General features: G+C 38.8%; 1 protein-coding gene across 1 annotated transcript in view; it reads left to right on the forward strand.

Annotated features, from left to right (window-relative positions):
* Window positions 1–15,686, forward strand: part of snd1 (staphylococcal nuclease and tudor domain containing 1) — a 221,806-nt gene that overhangs the window by 144,293 nt on the left and 61,827 nt on the right. The window lies entirely within an intron of this gene.

A 15,686-nucleotide genomic window follows, 5' to 3' on the forward strand; every position in this document is an offset into this window, starting at 1 on the left:
CAACAAAAGGGTCAACCACCTTTTGTTAAATTTACAAGTGCAGGTATTTTGGGGTATTTCTTTACCAGCTGTACACACTTAGAGACTGAAATGTATGCCAGTTCTTCATTGGAAAATATCACAAAAGCATCTAAAATGCTACGTGTAGTGTTCTATGCTTCTTCTTCTGTTAGTATTGCTCTCTTTGCCCAGGCCGTCGGTTAAAGTGAACGGGCATGTTTTAGTAGGTCTGCAGTTTGGCCATAGCTAAACTGTTATTTTGTTTACCGATGTCCTCTAACAACCTCTGAGACCTTTACAGAACATCAGCATTTATACTGAGATTAAATTACACACAGGTGGACTCGATTTACTGACGAGGTGACTTCTGAAGGCAAATGGTTGATCTTGATTTTATTTAGGGGTTTCAAAGTTGAGGAGATTCAATATAAATGCAAACCACATTTTTTAGACATTTTTTTACTTTGTTGGTTTATCACATTACATACATTGACATTTGTGGTTGTGAGGAGACAAAATGTGAAAATGTTCTAAGTGTATGAATACTACACTATAAATTGGTTTGCGATATATTAACACATTCAGAATCTGTTTTATGTAAAGCTTCACTGTTATGAGGTTCCTCCATCCAAGGTTGCAAATATGCACATTTGCTGTTATCATTGAAGCTGTCTATCCTCAATGGGAGTTCTGTGATGGATGGTGGCCTCTCACAATGATCCCGATCTTGCCTTGCATTTTCATTATGGCTCCACGAGTCACCCCTGGCAGATGCACAAAGTGCCCAGCCAGCTGTCAACGTTGTCCTCCTTCTCTCTATCTCTGTAACTTATTTCTTTCACTTGCTCTGTCTTTCTCTCTCTCTCCCACTCTCTTCTTATTTTGGTCCTTGAGGACACACAAATGCCTCCTCATCCCATATAAATGTGATGTATCGCTGGAGCTAAGAAGAGGTTGTTCTCTCTCCCTCCGAAGAATCTATCATGTTCATAGTTGCTGTGTTCCAACCGTGTTGTTTGCTTTTTGTTACAATTATTCTCCATCTGTGACCCCCCCCCCCTGAAATAACCCTGGCAGAGGGAGATGAATATCTTGAGAATAGTCCACAGGTGAAACTTGCTGGCCATGTGAACACCCAGACCCTGTCAGGTTATATCTAACTACACATTCCTGACACCTCTAAGAATTTCACTACAGGTTTCCAGGTCCTGTTTTGCAGCGTTGAGACAGACTGACTTTGAACACAAGGTTAGATCTCAACTGACCTGAGAAAAGACGGCAGAATGGGGCCGGAATTGACCAGACGGATGCTGATTATGGTTGATGTTGGCATGCCAGAGGCATCAGTGGACAGATCAGCTACAGCCTGATTTGTTTGTGTGTAGTGAATAGTTTGGTGTTTGTTCAGTACACAGCCCCTTGATTGAGCATGAATGCACACTGTGCAACTTGAAGGCAGATGAGGTGGGACTTGGTGCTCTAATTAACCCATAGAGACCATCTTGGGGAAAAAAAGCTGAGAGCTTAGCAGTTTTTTTTTTCACTCTTTGTCTTTTGAAGTAGTGGCTGGTCCTTGTTTGTGTATACACTGTGGTAAGGTAGGGCAGACTGCATCCTTTCCCATCTCTCTTCCTCTTTTCTCCTTGCCTTTTCTTTATTGTCCCTACGGCTGTAGATGTGGAAGACATCAGTCGTTGCTGTGTCAGGCATCTGTACAAAAAAACAAGGTTGCCCTAATAAACTGAGTATGCGCTAAAGCTTGCACACGCACACACTTTTATGAAGGAAAAGTTTGCGTTGGTGGTCCAGCAGGGACCCAGGTCAACAAGGGCGGGGTGGGGGGCTTGCTGCTGTAGCATCCCATACCAAAACTGCTTAGCTGGAGTGTCTTAAGTGAATATGAGATTTTGCTGAAATGATACCAGTGGGACAAAGTGATTGTGGTCTAATTGAGGAATTACAAAGGGTTGGAAGATGAGCATTTTCCAGAGCTCAGCATGTTTTAATCTTGCCTATCAGCTCCTCTTGGAACAATATTTGGAACAGCTCTCATCACAAATTAAACTCTGCCTACATGTAAGGGACATGACTGGTACATCTGGATGTCTTTCCGAATCTCTTTCCTCTTGAATATTTTTCAGAGTTGATGTGCATACAGTACCAGTCAGATGTTTACATGTACTGATCATGGGTAAGAATATAATATGCTTTTATGCTTTTAATTATGCATTTCAACACTTCCTTTTTCATGCAGTTGTATTTAAAAACCACATTTAGTTGCGGGACTTTAAATTTGAGGTGGATTTTCTCTAATCCAAACAGGTTCAAATATACACAAACAGACTAAAATGTATAAAGTTTCCCCTACTATTATTTGTATAAATGTCTCTTACCAAGTTTCTTCTATCTATAGCTATCTTGGTATACCTCTGGCTGGATATTTAAATATTATTATAATCATACATGGTAGAGCTGACTTAAAATGGTCTGTTTTCAGTATGGACCTGGCTATTAAGGATAATTATTTCTTAATAGCGTTGAGGCTGGAGCTATTCCAAACGTTTAGGGTTGGCTTCCTTTATCTAAAACCAGTTGTTTTGATGTGTGTTTGGGATTTTTGCCAGGTTGAAACACCTAGCTGTGCTAAGCTTTCATTGATTTGATTCAAAATGTGACCTCAATAAAATGAAATTGATTTGGATGTTTGTGAACAACCTTAAAATTACCAGTGTCTAACCTTATCAGCTGGATAATGCTTGAACACCAAGTAACTGCCTCCAGGGCTGCGAGTTTAATAACAGTGTGGACTGAGAAGTTGTCAACCAAGAAAGAAGCCCGTGCCTCTTCAGCACGTATAAAATTTACAGCTCCCCACAACAACTCTTAATCAGAATCAGCTTTATTGCCAAGTTCGTACATCCAAACAAGGAATTTGACTCCGGTACACTTTGCTCTTTGGTTTTGTTTTTGCATTACAGAATATACATATTTACAATGTACAATATACACATATATAATAATAAAATAATGCCTTCTGGATAAATGGTTCATGGCCTGACTAGACAAATATTGAGCGTTTCGATCACAGTGACCAGAAGAGATTGTTTGGAAGAGTCAAATTGAGGTTTTTCAAACATACCAACTAACAAGCACAGTGGTGGCAGCATCATGCAGCGGGTTTGGGACTAGTTTTGGAATGAATAAAGCTGGCAAATATTTGGTTCTGGGATGGACTTCCCGAAGTTGTGACCTAAGCGCCTTATTTGAAATATATAGACTTTACTTAAAAGCTAGTCAGGCGACCAACCAATTTAAACAAAGTTCTGATCATGGTGATCAGTTGTCCAGCAACAGTTATGTCAGGAGCTTGTTGATGGCAACAGAAGGTGTTTTGTTTCTCCACTGTTTGCTAAGGGATGACATGCCAAGTATTAGTGGAGGTGCTTGCACACATTTCAGCTAGTCTGTATAATTCTGACCTATTTTGGATAGACAGTAAATTCAAACTCTTGCACTCTTGAAAATTCATGGTAGTTTTTTTTTTTTTTTATCATCAGTTCAGGGTTAAAAAAAAAGAACAGTCAAATGAATCCATAAAGACCCAAAATGAATGACAATCATTCCTGAGAGTTTTTAAGTTCGGACCAGCAGTGTAAATTTCTTTGTTGTTCCACATGAATTGTCATTGCAGGGTTTGAAATTTGAACCTAGGATTTTGTGTGCTTATGTGATTTTAGCGCAAAGCTATTTTATTTGCTAAGCATTGTTCATTTCCTCTGCTTCAATCTCTTGTCTGGTTCAGATTCTCTGAATGGAAAAATCTGTCTAGGCTGTAAACTACACTTAGAGCAGAAAACAGTGAAGCTTGTCTTTTTTAATATGAAGTGTCTTATTGCTGCTGTTCATGAGTTTCTCGTTTCCTCTTGCCGCAGGCAATAGAAATAAATTTGACAAAAAGCAGCAGCATCTTGGCTCTATGGATTGGGAGCAGGGGCTTTGACTGCAGAGATGTTGGCTCTAGCTTTGATTCGAGTTCTCTCAGACTGAGCAGGTGTGGGAGTTGGTTTGTCAATTCATTGGTTATGCCTCAGGGATGATCTCATTTTGAAAAAATGAAATGCTCAGAAATTAAGAAGTAGGGTCATGAAAAGGAATTCAATCTACAATCCCAGAAGTGCTCAGTGCATTGGAAGTTAAAGCATTGTTTTACTCAATTTTCCAGTGTTGAATGCTTTATGCTAGTTTATTTTCTATACATGTGTGTCATAATAGCTTGCTTCTACAAAACAAAAGGTAACCGAGTTGCTGTCGGTTACCTATGGCAAACATTTGATGACTTAATTATGCAAAACTGAATGGACAATTTGAGCTCAATATTAACCAAATAGTGCGGTTTGATTTTTTTTTTTTTTTTTTCCCGTAATTACCCAACCTTGAAGGAGATTAACACACTCTGATAGTTCTCAGAGTGGGTGCACGGACAGTGAAAAAAGAGAGGGAGAAGAAAAAAGAGAGGGAGAAGAAAAAAGCCCCAAAGACTTTGTGACAACCCTTGTTAAGATATTTCATGTCACGGGACCCTTCTTCTTTGATCGCTGCCCGCCCCCCTTTTTCCCCAGCTCATTCAGTCCTCTTCACACACCACTGTCTGACTTTAATCTCTTGAACGTTCTTGCCTCCTTACACTCACTCTCATCACAGGTTCCCCTTTCTTATGTCCTCCTTCGGCTGATCATTGAACCCTTGTCATGCTCTCCTTTGCTTCATCTGCTTTGACAGTTTTTGTATTGTGCTGGACAGCTCGGACTGCATAAAACTGAGTGAGTCAGGCACCTGAATCAGTCGTGCCCTTATTTTGGAGGAGGGGGGAGGACAAACCCCTGGAAAAAAGAAACTAAATTCAGAATCTTTTGCTGCCATTGCTTATGCTTCACCAGTCCATCAGCAGCACTTGTCAGAAGTACTTGAAGCAGCATCTTTCTGACATTGAACTGTTTGACGTGTCCTTGGCAGACCCGGATTGAAGTATGTAATCTTGTTTCAGCATTCTTTTATCACTCCTGAAAAGTTAGAAGTCCAGCTGACTTGACTGACTGTCCCTTCATTCCAGGGTCAACTCTCTAGTACATAAACCCGTGGCTCCGAGCAACTTGCTACTCATGAACTTTGCACTGGCTGACTGACAATACAAGCTACTCTAACATACTAGTATATTGCATCGGAATGTGTTTATTTTACTCTAGACATATACAATTATCAAGGTATACCAATATATTTACAGTTTATTGCAGAAATATATTTAGCAATTAAAGTTTAAACCTGTTTTTTTGAAACAGTCTCTGTGTTTAAGTTGGGTTGGGTTTAAGCGCGCGACCATGTGCAGAGGCTACAGTCCTCGAAGCGGCTGTCCCGGGTTCGAGTCCCGGACCCAGCGACATTTGCCGAATGTCTCCCCCTCTCTCTATCCCTTTTCCTTGTCTGCCTGTCAATAAATAAATAAATAAAGGCAAGTAGTGTATGAACAAATAGGATTACAACTGTTAAGGACCATTTTTTTGTATGTGTGTGTCCTGTTTAACTTCACTTCTGTAAATGGTCTGCACAACATTACATACTAGCAATGTTCTTTATTTTTTTAGGAATTATAATGCTTTCTTTTAATATTATACTCGGTGTATGCTTTAAAACCCTGGAGGTTTTTTTTTACTTTCTGCTGTGCAGTCTTTTATTTATTTTATTTTCCTCCTTTCTTGCCCTCTTCTTGAATAACCTATGTTGGTCATCAATCACTATTATAATATTAATTGGGGATTCATTTAAAACAGGATTCAAGTGAAATAATATGGTAAATTTAGCTTGTTTTGTAGCTGCTTCCTCCAGTTGTTTCTCAAATACTGATTTTACCAAACGCATCATCCCTGTTTAAGCGACATGTTGGTCTTGGTCCCTGGCTGTTCTCATTCTAAAAAATGAAATAGTTTTTTTTTTTTTTTTCTTTGTTTCTTTCAAATTCCAGGGCTAGTTAAAAGTTTTAATAGCATATTAAACACATGAGTTAGCCTTTGTTGCCACTACTGTTTTCATCTTCTGTCAGTTGATGGATGGGGAATACCCCAGCCATTTATTGAAACAATTAGATGTTCTAATACAGTCATTATAGATGTTTCAATATTTTCTAACCCGTTCTTGCTCCATACTCAATCAATCTAAAAAAGTCAGGTTAAATTTTGACTGTTGTGAGAAATTGAATAGTTGAACATTGGATACAAAAATCAGTGCAATTTAAAGGGACATATAATGCCAAAAACACTGTTTTTTAGAAGAGAGTCTTGTACTTAATGCAGACCATGCATAATGCAAGTATTATGTTAAACTGCTGATTCAAGGTAAGTGATGTCAAAACAACCTGTAGATTTTGAGACTGCTAGCTAAAAGGCTTGAGTAAGACATTTTCTAAATAAAGGTCATTGTAGAGAATATTCATATGCCTGCTGGCACACTAAGTTACCGAGACAATCTTCAGATGTTAGAAAATTAAAAAGCATTGGTAGCACTTTGTTTTGTCATCCTAAAGATGGACGTCCAAGAGCATTGTGGTGTCAAAGCCTATTTTACATTAGTTCTTACCCTTTCAGAGAGCACTGGCCAAAGCTTTGGCCACAACGAAAAGCTTCTTATCTCACCTTTGAGCACTTTATTGATGTTCGTCTTTCTCACATCCACAGCACCATGTTGTTCAGTCCAGCAGCAGTCACAAGTCATTTAAACTCCAAGGTCTCTGCTTCTCTACACAGTAATTCTTTGACTCAATCACATTGAGGCGGTTTGATGACTCATAGTGCAGCAGTCCTCATTCTGCAGTGCCAAAATTACCCTTTGTTCAATTGTTTATGCTACTGTATATTTATACACATGGACAAAATTCTTGGTACCCCTCGGTTAATGAAAGAAAAACCCACAATGGTCACAGAAATAACTTGAATCTGATGATGGTCATAATGAATACAAATTCTATGAAAATGAACAAATGAAAGTCAGACATTGCTTTTCAAACATGCTTCAACAGAATTATTTAAAAAAAAATAAACTCATGAAACAGGCCTGGACAAAAATGATGGTACCCCTGAAAATAATGTGACCAAAGGGACATGTTAAATCAAGGTGTGTCCATTAATTAGCATCACAGGTGTCTACGTTCTTGTAATCATTCAGTGGGCCTATATATAGGGCTGCAGGTTGTCACTGTGCTGTTTGGTGACATGGTGTGTACCACACTCAACGTGGACCAGAGGAAGCGAAGGAAAGAGTTGTCTCAGGAGATTAGAAAGAAAATTATAGACAAGCATGTTAAAGGTAAAGGTTATAAGACCATATCCAAGCAGCTTCATGTTCCTGTGACTACAGTTGCACATATTATTCAGAAATTTAAGATCCATGGGACTGTAGCCAACCTCCCTGGACGTGGCCACAGGAGGAAAATTGATGACAAAACAAAGACGGACAATACGAACGGTAACAAAAGAGCCCAGAAAAACTTCTAAAGAGATTAAAGGTGAACTTCAAGCTCAAGGAACATCAGTGTCAGATCGCAAAATCCGACGTTGTTTGAGACAAAGCGGACATGGTGGGAGACGACCAAGGAGAACACCATTGTTGAAAACAAATCATAAAAAAGCCAGACTGGAATTTGCCAAACTACATGTTGACAAGCCACAAAGCTTCTGGGAGAATGTCCTATGGACAGATGAGACACAAATTGAACGTTTTGGCAAGGCACATCAGCTCTATGTTCGCAGAAGGAAAAATGAAGCATATGAAGAAAAGAACAGTGTCCTTACTGTGAAACATGGAGGAGGCTCTGTTATGTTCTGGGGCTGCTTTGCTGCATCTGGTGCAGGGTGTCTTGAATCTGTACAGGGTATAATGAAATCTCAAGACTATCAAGAGATTCTAGAGAGAAATGTGCTGCCGAGTGTCAGAAAGCTTGGTCTCAGTCGCAGGTCATGTGTCTTGCAACAGGATAATGACCCAAAACACACAGCTAAAAACACCCAAGAATGGCTAAGAGGAAAACATTGGACTATTCTGAAGTGGCCTTCGATGAGCCCTGATCTAAATCCTATTGAGCATCTTTGGAAGGAGCTGAAACTTGCCGTCTGGAAAAGGCACCCTTCAAACCTGAGACAACTGGAGCAGTTTGCTCATGAGGAGTGGTCCAGAATACCTGCTGAGAGGTGCAGAAGTCTCATTGAGAGTTATAGGAATCGTTTGATTGCAGTGATTGCCTCAAAAGGTTGTGCAACAAAATATTAAGTTAAGGGTACCATAATCTTTGTCCAGGCCTGTTTCATGAGTGTATTTTTTAAAATAAATCAGTTGAAGCATGTTTGAAAAGCAATGTCGGACTTACATTTGATTATTTTCAAAACGTCTTATTTATTATTACCTTTGTCAGATTCAAGTTACCCCTGAGGGGTACCAACAACTTTGTCCACGTGTGTATATTCTTAAAAATGCTTTAAGTTACTACTAACTATTTTTCCTCTAACGTTTAGAGTAAAATTTTCTTTGCACTTGATGCTGCAGTCAAGTACAATCTTTTTTGAAAGTAGATCAATATGCCCTCTGAACAGTGTGAGATAAATAACTTACACATAGCCTTATTGATACAATATGAATTAAGATGGTGAGAAGCAGCCAGATGGTTTTAATAAATGCACCTAAATAACTAATGTGCTGTAGAAACAAACATTTTAGTACCTTGCAGATCTGTGATGATTCAGGCTTGACTTAACACATTACAAGGAGAAAAGGCATCCAGAACATTGTCTGATAACAGGTCTTGCTACTGGTACCTTTGAAAAGACTGCAGTTATGTTCAGACACCTTAGTTTTAATTTTTCTCGACAGGCTCCATTGCTTTTTAAAGTAGTTCCTCAGCAGGGTCGTTTTTCCCCAGTGTTGAACTGTGAAATGTTCAGAAAAATATCAAGCTCAGACAGACTTCAGAGACTCAAAAAACCCCAGTAAACATTTTTAAAGTTTGACAGAGATGTAAAAAAGGCCCTTTCCCTTGTCAGTGCAGTTTGTCTACAAAATTGCATCTAAACAAACTAATCCATAACAGATCATGATGGACAACACAATGTGACAAAGTGAAATTTTTCTACACTAATGCATGGCAGTGTTTGGAGAAAATCCAACACCGAAGCAGCACAAATGACTGATGCAACCTAGCAAGCAAAGTAATGGCAGGCTGATATTTTTGTTTTGTTGTGCAGCCACCAAACCTAAGCCCCTTCAGGCATTAAGTCACAATGAATGCTTCTGTTTACCATAGACCTAGAGACTTGTGTCCAATGGTTTGCCTTCATGCATAGGAATAATGTTCTAAAGAAAAGCTTTATATCTTCGAAAGTGTCTTTTGAAGAAATAAAATCACCTACACTGGTAGACAAGGTGTGAATTAGTGCCGTTCATTCGATGCCGTTGATGTAACAAAGCATTGCGCAATTTGTACAGTAATGTTATTTGCTTACTGCTGTCCTCAGTGGTCAAGATAAAACCCAGTCTGGTAACTTCAGCAACTAAGGACTTTCTGAGGCCATTCCGATCAATGGTTACAGAAGAGGTTTAGGCTAAATGGTGGTGTATAGCCTTTTAGATCAGTGGCTGAACTCTCATGTGCCATGCTGCAAATTATCAACACATTCAGTGAGAGAACACATTGCTTTACAGCCAGAGTGTCAGTGGGCACGCAAGATATGGGGGCAGCATAGTTTGTGTTGGCAAGTGTGAAAGGACTGGGATCGCGGCAATGGGACATAATTGCCTACAGGGTGGTCTCGATGGGAGAGGTGACCCATGTGGGACATTATGTCATTGGAAAAGATGGACTAGGCACTATTATGCACTTTTAATTCTCTGGCTTCATCCAGAATACGTGATTTTTTTTCTCAGTGGTTGGTTAGTTTGTGATTTACTATGACGTGATGATTTGTCTGCTTTGAGTGTGTCTTTACTCCTGCTGTCATCTTCTCGGAGTTGTATGCACAAACTGAACCACCCACACAAAAGCAAAGAGCTGACAGAGGCTTTTTCATATGGCTAACAGATTACATAATTTGATTCTCAGTGCGCTCTGTACACATCCTTGCTCACACTAACTTGGTTGCAGATGGAAGGACGCGCAGCCACACGTGCGCACACCATACTCTCACTGTCTCTTTTCTGCTTACTCAAACATGCTTTGAGCCTGTGCACACACACACTCCTACAGACATACACTCTCCGGGGACACCACCCCCCACTTTAGTCGGCAAGCTGGACCCTTATTGCCCGGAGGCAGAGACGGAATGGCAAAGAAAGATGTGTGTGTGCTGTTTACACCCCAACTCCCAGTTCCCTCTCAGTCTTCATCTTCCTTTTTCCCAATTCTGAACAGCAAATTCAGCATTCTGTCAGCTACATTCACAGACCTGCAAAATCACACACAAATATTCCTTCCCTCTTTATCTGCTTCATTCACCATCTGACTGTGCAACCATGCATATTGGAGTCACCTGCAAAGTCAAGGACACAAACCTTTTTATTTATTTATTTATTTCATAAGCAAGAAACTAAGACACCCTTAATGACGTCTAAGCAGTCTCACCTTTTGCTTGCTGAATTATGCATTTACATGGGTTGCTGGATTACATGCTGATGTTTTAAATGTCATCTGAAAAATGCATCAAGGCACAAGGACATCAATCCAATCCTGAGGAACAAGCATAGACTCAGAAGTAGGCCTTTTAGTTTAGTCATTCGTGCATATATGGAGTACCTGGTCTATTTTCTTGCTACTTGCTATTTTGTCCTCAACTGCTTTCATCTTCTCCCTCTGAATAAACCAATTTGTATCTGTTTTTTTGTTTGTTTTTTACCTTTTTTGATCTGTTTTAACAATTTTTGGGAACGTCTGGAGAAATGGCATAAAAATGCTCAAATTTCACATGTAATCTAATTTTATAATTGCAAAATATTTTATATTAAGCCCTCTCTGTATTTATATTGGTTTTGATCATGCTGGTAGAACATTTGGACACATAAAACTAGTTTTTTTTTTTTTTTTTTACAATAGACTGAATAGAATATAGAAAATCCTTGAAATCAATAGTTGTCACAGCAGGCATGTAATCTCCCTAAGGCAGTCACCTTTTAATGCATGATACTTGACTTTTTCAACTACAAAATACCCAAAACTTCTAAGATACAAATTGACGAAGAGGGGAAACTGAGAATCTGTCGTTCCCCATCTGTTTCTCCTTCTTGTTTTTACATGCAAATATGACATTTTTCTCAGAATTTGATTGGCATTTATGCATTAAGAAGATGCTAAAACATTTACTCTTCACATTTTCATCCAGCTTCAGGGCAGCTTTTTTATAGTTTTAATTTAATCATGGATGAACCAAGTCAGAGTGTAATATTCACAATTGTGCTAAAAATAAGATGCAGGCAATTTATAGTCATTTACAAACACTTTGACATTTTTTAAGGCCTGTGCTTGGAGCCACACTTAACTCTATTTAATGTGGGTTGCCGCTGAAGCATTCCTTCCTTACATTCTCCCGTGCCTTTACTTCCTTTGCTTCGGTCTCTTGTCTAATGAAATGCTAAATATTTGTTTCTTGAGGGCATCTTTTAAATGTTCTCCTTGCTGGTTAGATTTTTAATGCTTGTTGTCCTTAATAAATAATGGCTGTATCATATGCAAAGCAGTTCAATGAGATCACACTGATTTTGCACACATATCTTTTATAATTTAGAAGAAGGTGTACGTCTTGCCTTGGACATGTCTGACATGGGTAAATAAGCTTCAAGATTTATGCTTTTCAGTTGTAGTTATGCTGATATGGAGCACCAGTGGAGCGACTTATCGTTAATGATGACATTTGGCAGGTAAAGCATTCGGTGGTGTCCAGTTCTTGCCAGCGGACTGAAGATGTCATCCTTATTATGTATATAATAATAAGAAAACATTTTTAAATATGGAAATTATTTTAAAGTGATTCTGGTCTTACAAAAATTCAGTCTTCTAACCATATAGTAAATGGTTTCAGAAAAGATTTATTAAAATGAGCACAGAATTGTTTGAAGAAGTAGATCTGTTAGCTGCTAGGAATGTTTGTCAAAATAATGCAATCCTAAAACAGATGAGGCCAGTCTACTTTTAGCAGTGGAAGGAGAGAAGAAGTTTTACTGTATAGCTGGTGTGGGCACAAACGCCTCATCAGTTGTCTTTATTACCTGCACATAGACACATTGTCAGGCTGTTTCTTGGTTGAGCAGCCAGTTCTATTCCTAAATGAATTTGCTTATTCTTTCTCCTCTGTTCGCCTTCCGCCTGCGTTCCTCGTGCTTCATCCTCTTTTGCATTTCTCCCTATTCAACCCGTTTCCTTTTTCGTTTGCTCTTGCTTCAGTACCTGCACATTATCAACTCCTATTTTTCTTTTCCCCCATCTCATCATTAATTCAGCCTTTGTGTGTTTGTGACTCCCTTTTCCCAACATATCCTTTTTACACTATCACAATCTAAGCCCTGAATTAGGTATCCTATTTATTAATCTGCTTACCTTCATGTGCGCTCTATCGCTCTGCCGCGAACAGACTACATGAGTGCGTTTGGCTTATAATACATTATTAGTTTTAATGTCTGTTTCTTTCATGGGAATGTTAAAGAACAGCATCTAAATGGGTTTTTTATCTGTGCATTTCACTCAGCTTGCCAACTGTCCATCCATCCATTTGTCTTACCATCCATCTTTCAGCCTGCCTGTCCATCCTTTGTTCAGACCATTTAAGTGTAAAGCTTAAAGATTTTTTTTTTCCTCATCCTGTACATTAAAGTTTTATAAGATAAATTTGAATTGTAAAAATGTGGAACAAATGTTTTATTGAGTTCCAATTTCAGTGGGAATGTCTCGCTGCATAACATAATGAAATTCAGGCTGTGTTTAGACTCACTTTTACAATTGGTCTTAAAAAGAATAGATCAGTACAAGAGAGATAAAGGGCTTTTTAATGCACGTATTTACATAAAGTCATGACATAAAGACATTTGTTCAAATACAGTTTTTATCCTTAATCTCTAATTTCACTGAAGGCAAATGTGTTTTCAACAATAATGGCTATTTTATATAAACTACATCAAAACAACAAGCTGGTAAAATCACGCACGTTGTTATATTTGCATTGTGAATAGTCTACAGTGCGTCTTGGCTGATTTGTTTACCCTCATTAGAAGAAAAGATGGCTGAAGTTTGGTTGTTGGAGTGTTAACAGGTCTTTCGAGTTACATGGGAAGAAAACATATCAATGTTTGAGAGATCTGAGTGAGTTTTTAAGAGTTTTCGTCCGATTTAGGTCAGACTGTGTTCAGCTCGTTGCTTTCTTGCCTGCAGAAAATACTCTACATCTAAAGAATGGGACTACTCTGTTAGTTTTAGGTGTGTGTATTTGTGCATTTTAGAGCCGCTGTCTTTTTCTTTCCCCCTCTCGAGCCTTAGGGAGAGACAGTTATGTAATCAGAATCTCGTCATCCTTGCACTTCAGATTCCCACTGTTGTGCTAGGCTCCTTTCATACCTTTTCCCCTGTTTCTGTGCAATATATATCATGTGTTTGCTGCCTGCCCTCCTTTATCCTTTTCTTTATCTTCTGATGTTTTAGTTGGGGGTTCCCAGAGAATTTTGCATAATTTCAGTGTAGAGGCACAAAAATGGTTGTATGTTTGGTTACAAGAGAATGGGAAACTTAAGCCCACACTTTCTCTTGAGTTCTTAAAATGGGTTTGTTTAGGTTAGAACATATTTTACAAAACATTGAATTGTATAACAACGTTTGTCACCATATGCAAATTCTCATCCCAGCTAAATATTAAAAATGAATTTATTGCTGTGTTAATATTCTCATACAGAGACTTGCAAAAGTATTCATACTTGAATTTCACATTTTGTCACTTTGTAACCATGATCCAACCACAATGTCATTTATTGAGATTTTTTCTGACAGTTCAACATAAATCAGTGAACAAGGTTTTTCCCATTCTTCTTTGCAAAACAGCTCAAGCAGTTTCCAATTGTTATCATGGATTCTTGATTAGAGTTTTTGTTTGGACTTTGAGTAGGCCATTCTAAGACATGCAAATGGTTTGATCTAAGCTGCTCCGATGTAGTTAGGGCTGGGTTTTTTTTAACCTTTATTTAACCAGGTAGGTCAGTTGAGAACTAGTCCTCATTTGCAGTGACCACCTGGCCAAGCAATACAAACGAAGAACAAAAGAACATTAGACACAGAATTAAGAAATGAATGAAATACAAAATGCATATGTGCAGATGGTGGCATGTATTGAAAGTGACTAATGGTTAAAAGCAGGTGCAGTTGTCCTGTGCTATTGATTGGAAAGGGTCTTTGAAGGCAGAAAGTGGAATGAATATGTTGATATTTAGAGTGTTATAGATGATTTTAGTCGGTTGCATCATGAAACTGGAAAGAAGAGTGACCAAATTATGACGATCTTTGGGAGCAAGAGACTGATAAGGCTAATAGAGCTTGGACTGCAGTTTATGCTGCAAATGTTAAGAAGGGACTGTAGACATAACACGGGGTTTCCCATGAACGTTTAATAAATGAACAGGTACCAGTGGATTTACCTATGAGAATGGAGTGGAGGTCAACTCAGGAGGAAGCAGAGATGGCAGTGGTGAGTGTTAAATGAAGTTCCAGTATAGCAGCATGGTAGATAACATCCAGCTTGTGGAGGAGGGTTTTTGTGGTAGACCTGTAGATTATGTCACCGTAATTCAGGATAGGGAGCACTTTCATTTTGACCACACACAACAAGCTGACCAGCTTCCCTGTCCCTGCTATAGGAAAGCATCCCCATAGAATGATGCTGCGACACAAAATGGTCTCCTTATGGCTTTCCTATGTGAACAATGGATCTCTGAACCGACTTGAGAGTTGGCTTGCCCACCCCTTGGCTGCTTCTCAGATTAACACTCCTTGCTTCCCTGTCAGGTTAGGCGGACAACCTTGTCTTGTTTGGTTGCAGTTTTGTCATATTGTTTCCAGTGTTTCGATAATAGACAGAGCACCGCTTTGTGAGATGTTCAGTTGCTTTGCTTTCTACCCTAACCTTGCTCTAAACATCTTTATTCCTGACCTGTTCGCTGTGTTTCTTGTTTTTCAATGTCATTTGTTGACTGTTCTCTAACAAACCCCTGAGTCCTTCATAGGACTGCTGGATTTATAATACACAATAAAATGCAATATACTGCACAGTTAATACAGTCTACACACATGGACTCTGTTTACCAATTATTTTACTTCTGAAGGCAATTGGGTGCACTGGATGTTATTCAGGGATATCAGAATAAAGGATCCTGAAGAAATATGCCCACCACAGATTTCAGATTTGTTTGTAAAAAAAGAAAAAATAAGAAATCTTGTTAATGATGATTCATTTTCCTTCCATTTCACAATTCGTTGTTACATTGTGTTGGTTCATCACAAAAAATCCCAACCAAGTACATCAGAGTTTGTGTTTGTAATGTTGCACAATGTAATAAAAGTGGAGGGATATAAATCTTTTGCATGGTGCTGCAGATGTGATTCCTTACATGCTGCGATGGGATCATAT

This window comes from Girardinichthys multiradiatus, chromosome 17, assembly GCF_021462225.1.
Source record: "Girardinichthys multiradiatus isolate DD_20200921_A chromosome 17, DD_fGirMul_XY1, whole genome shotgun sequence".
In the NCBI taxonomy this organism is placed as follows: Eukaryota; Metazoa; Chordata; class Actinopteri; order Cyprinodontiformes; family Goodeidae; genus Girardinichthys; species Girardinichthys multiradiatus.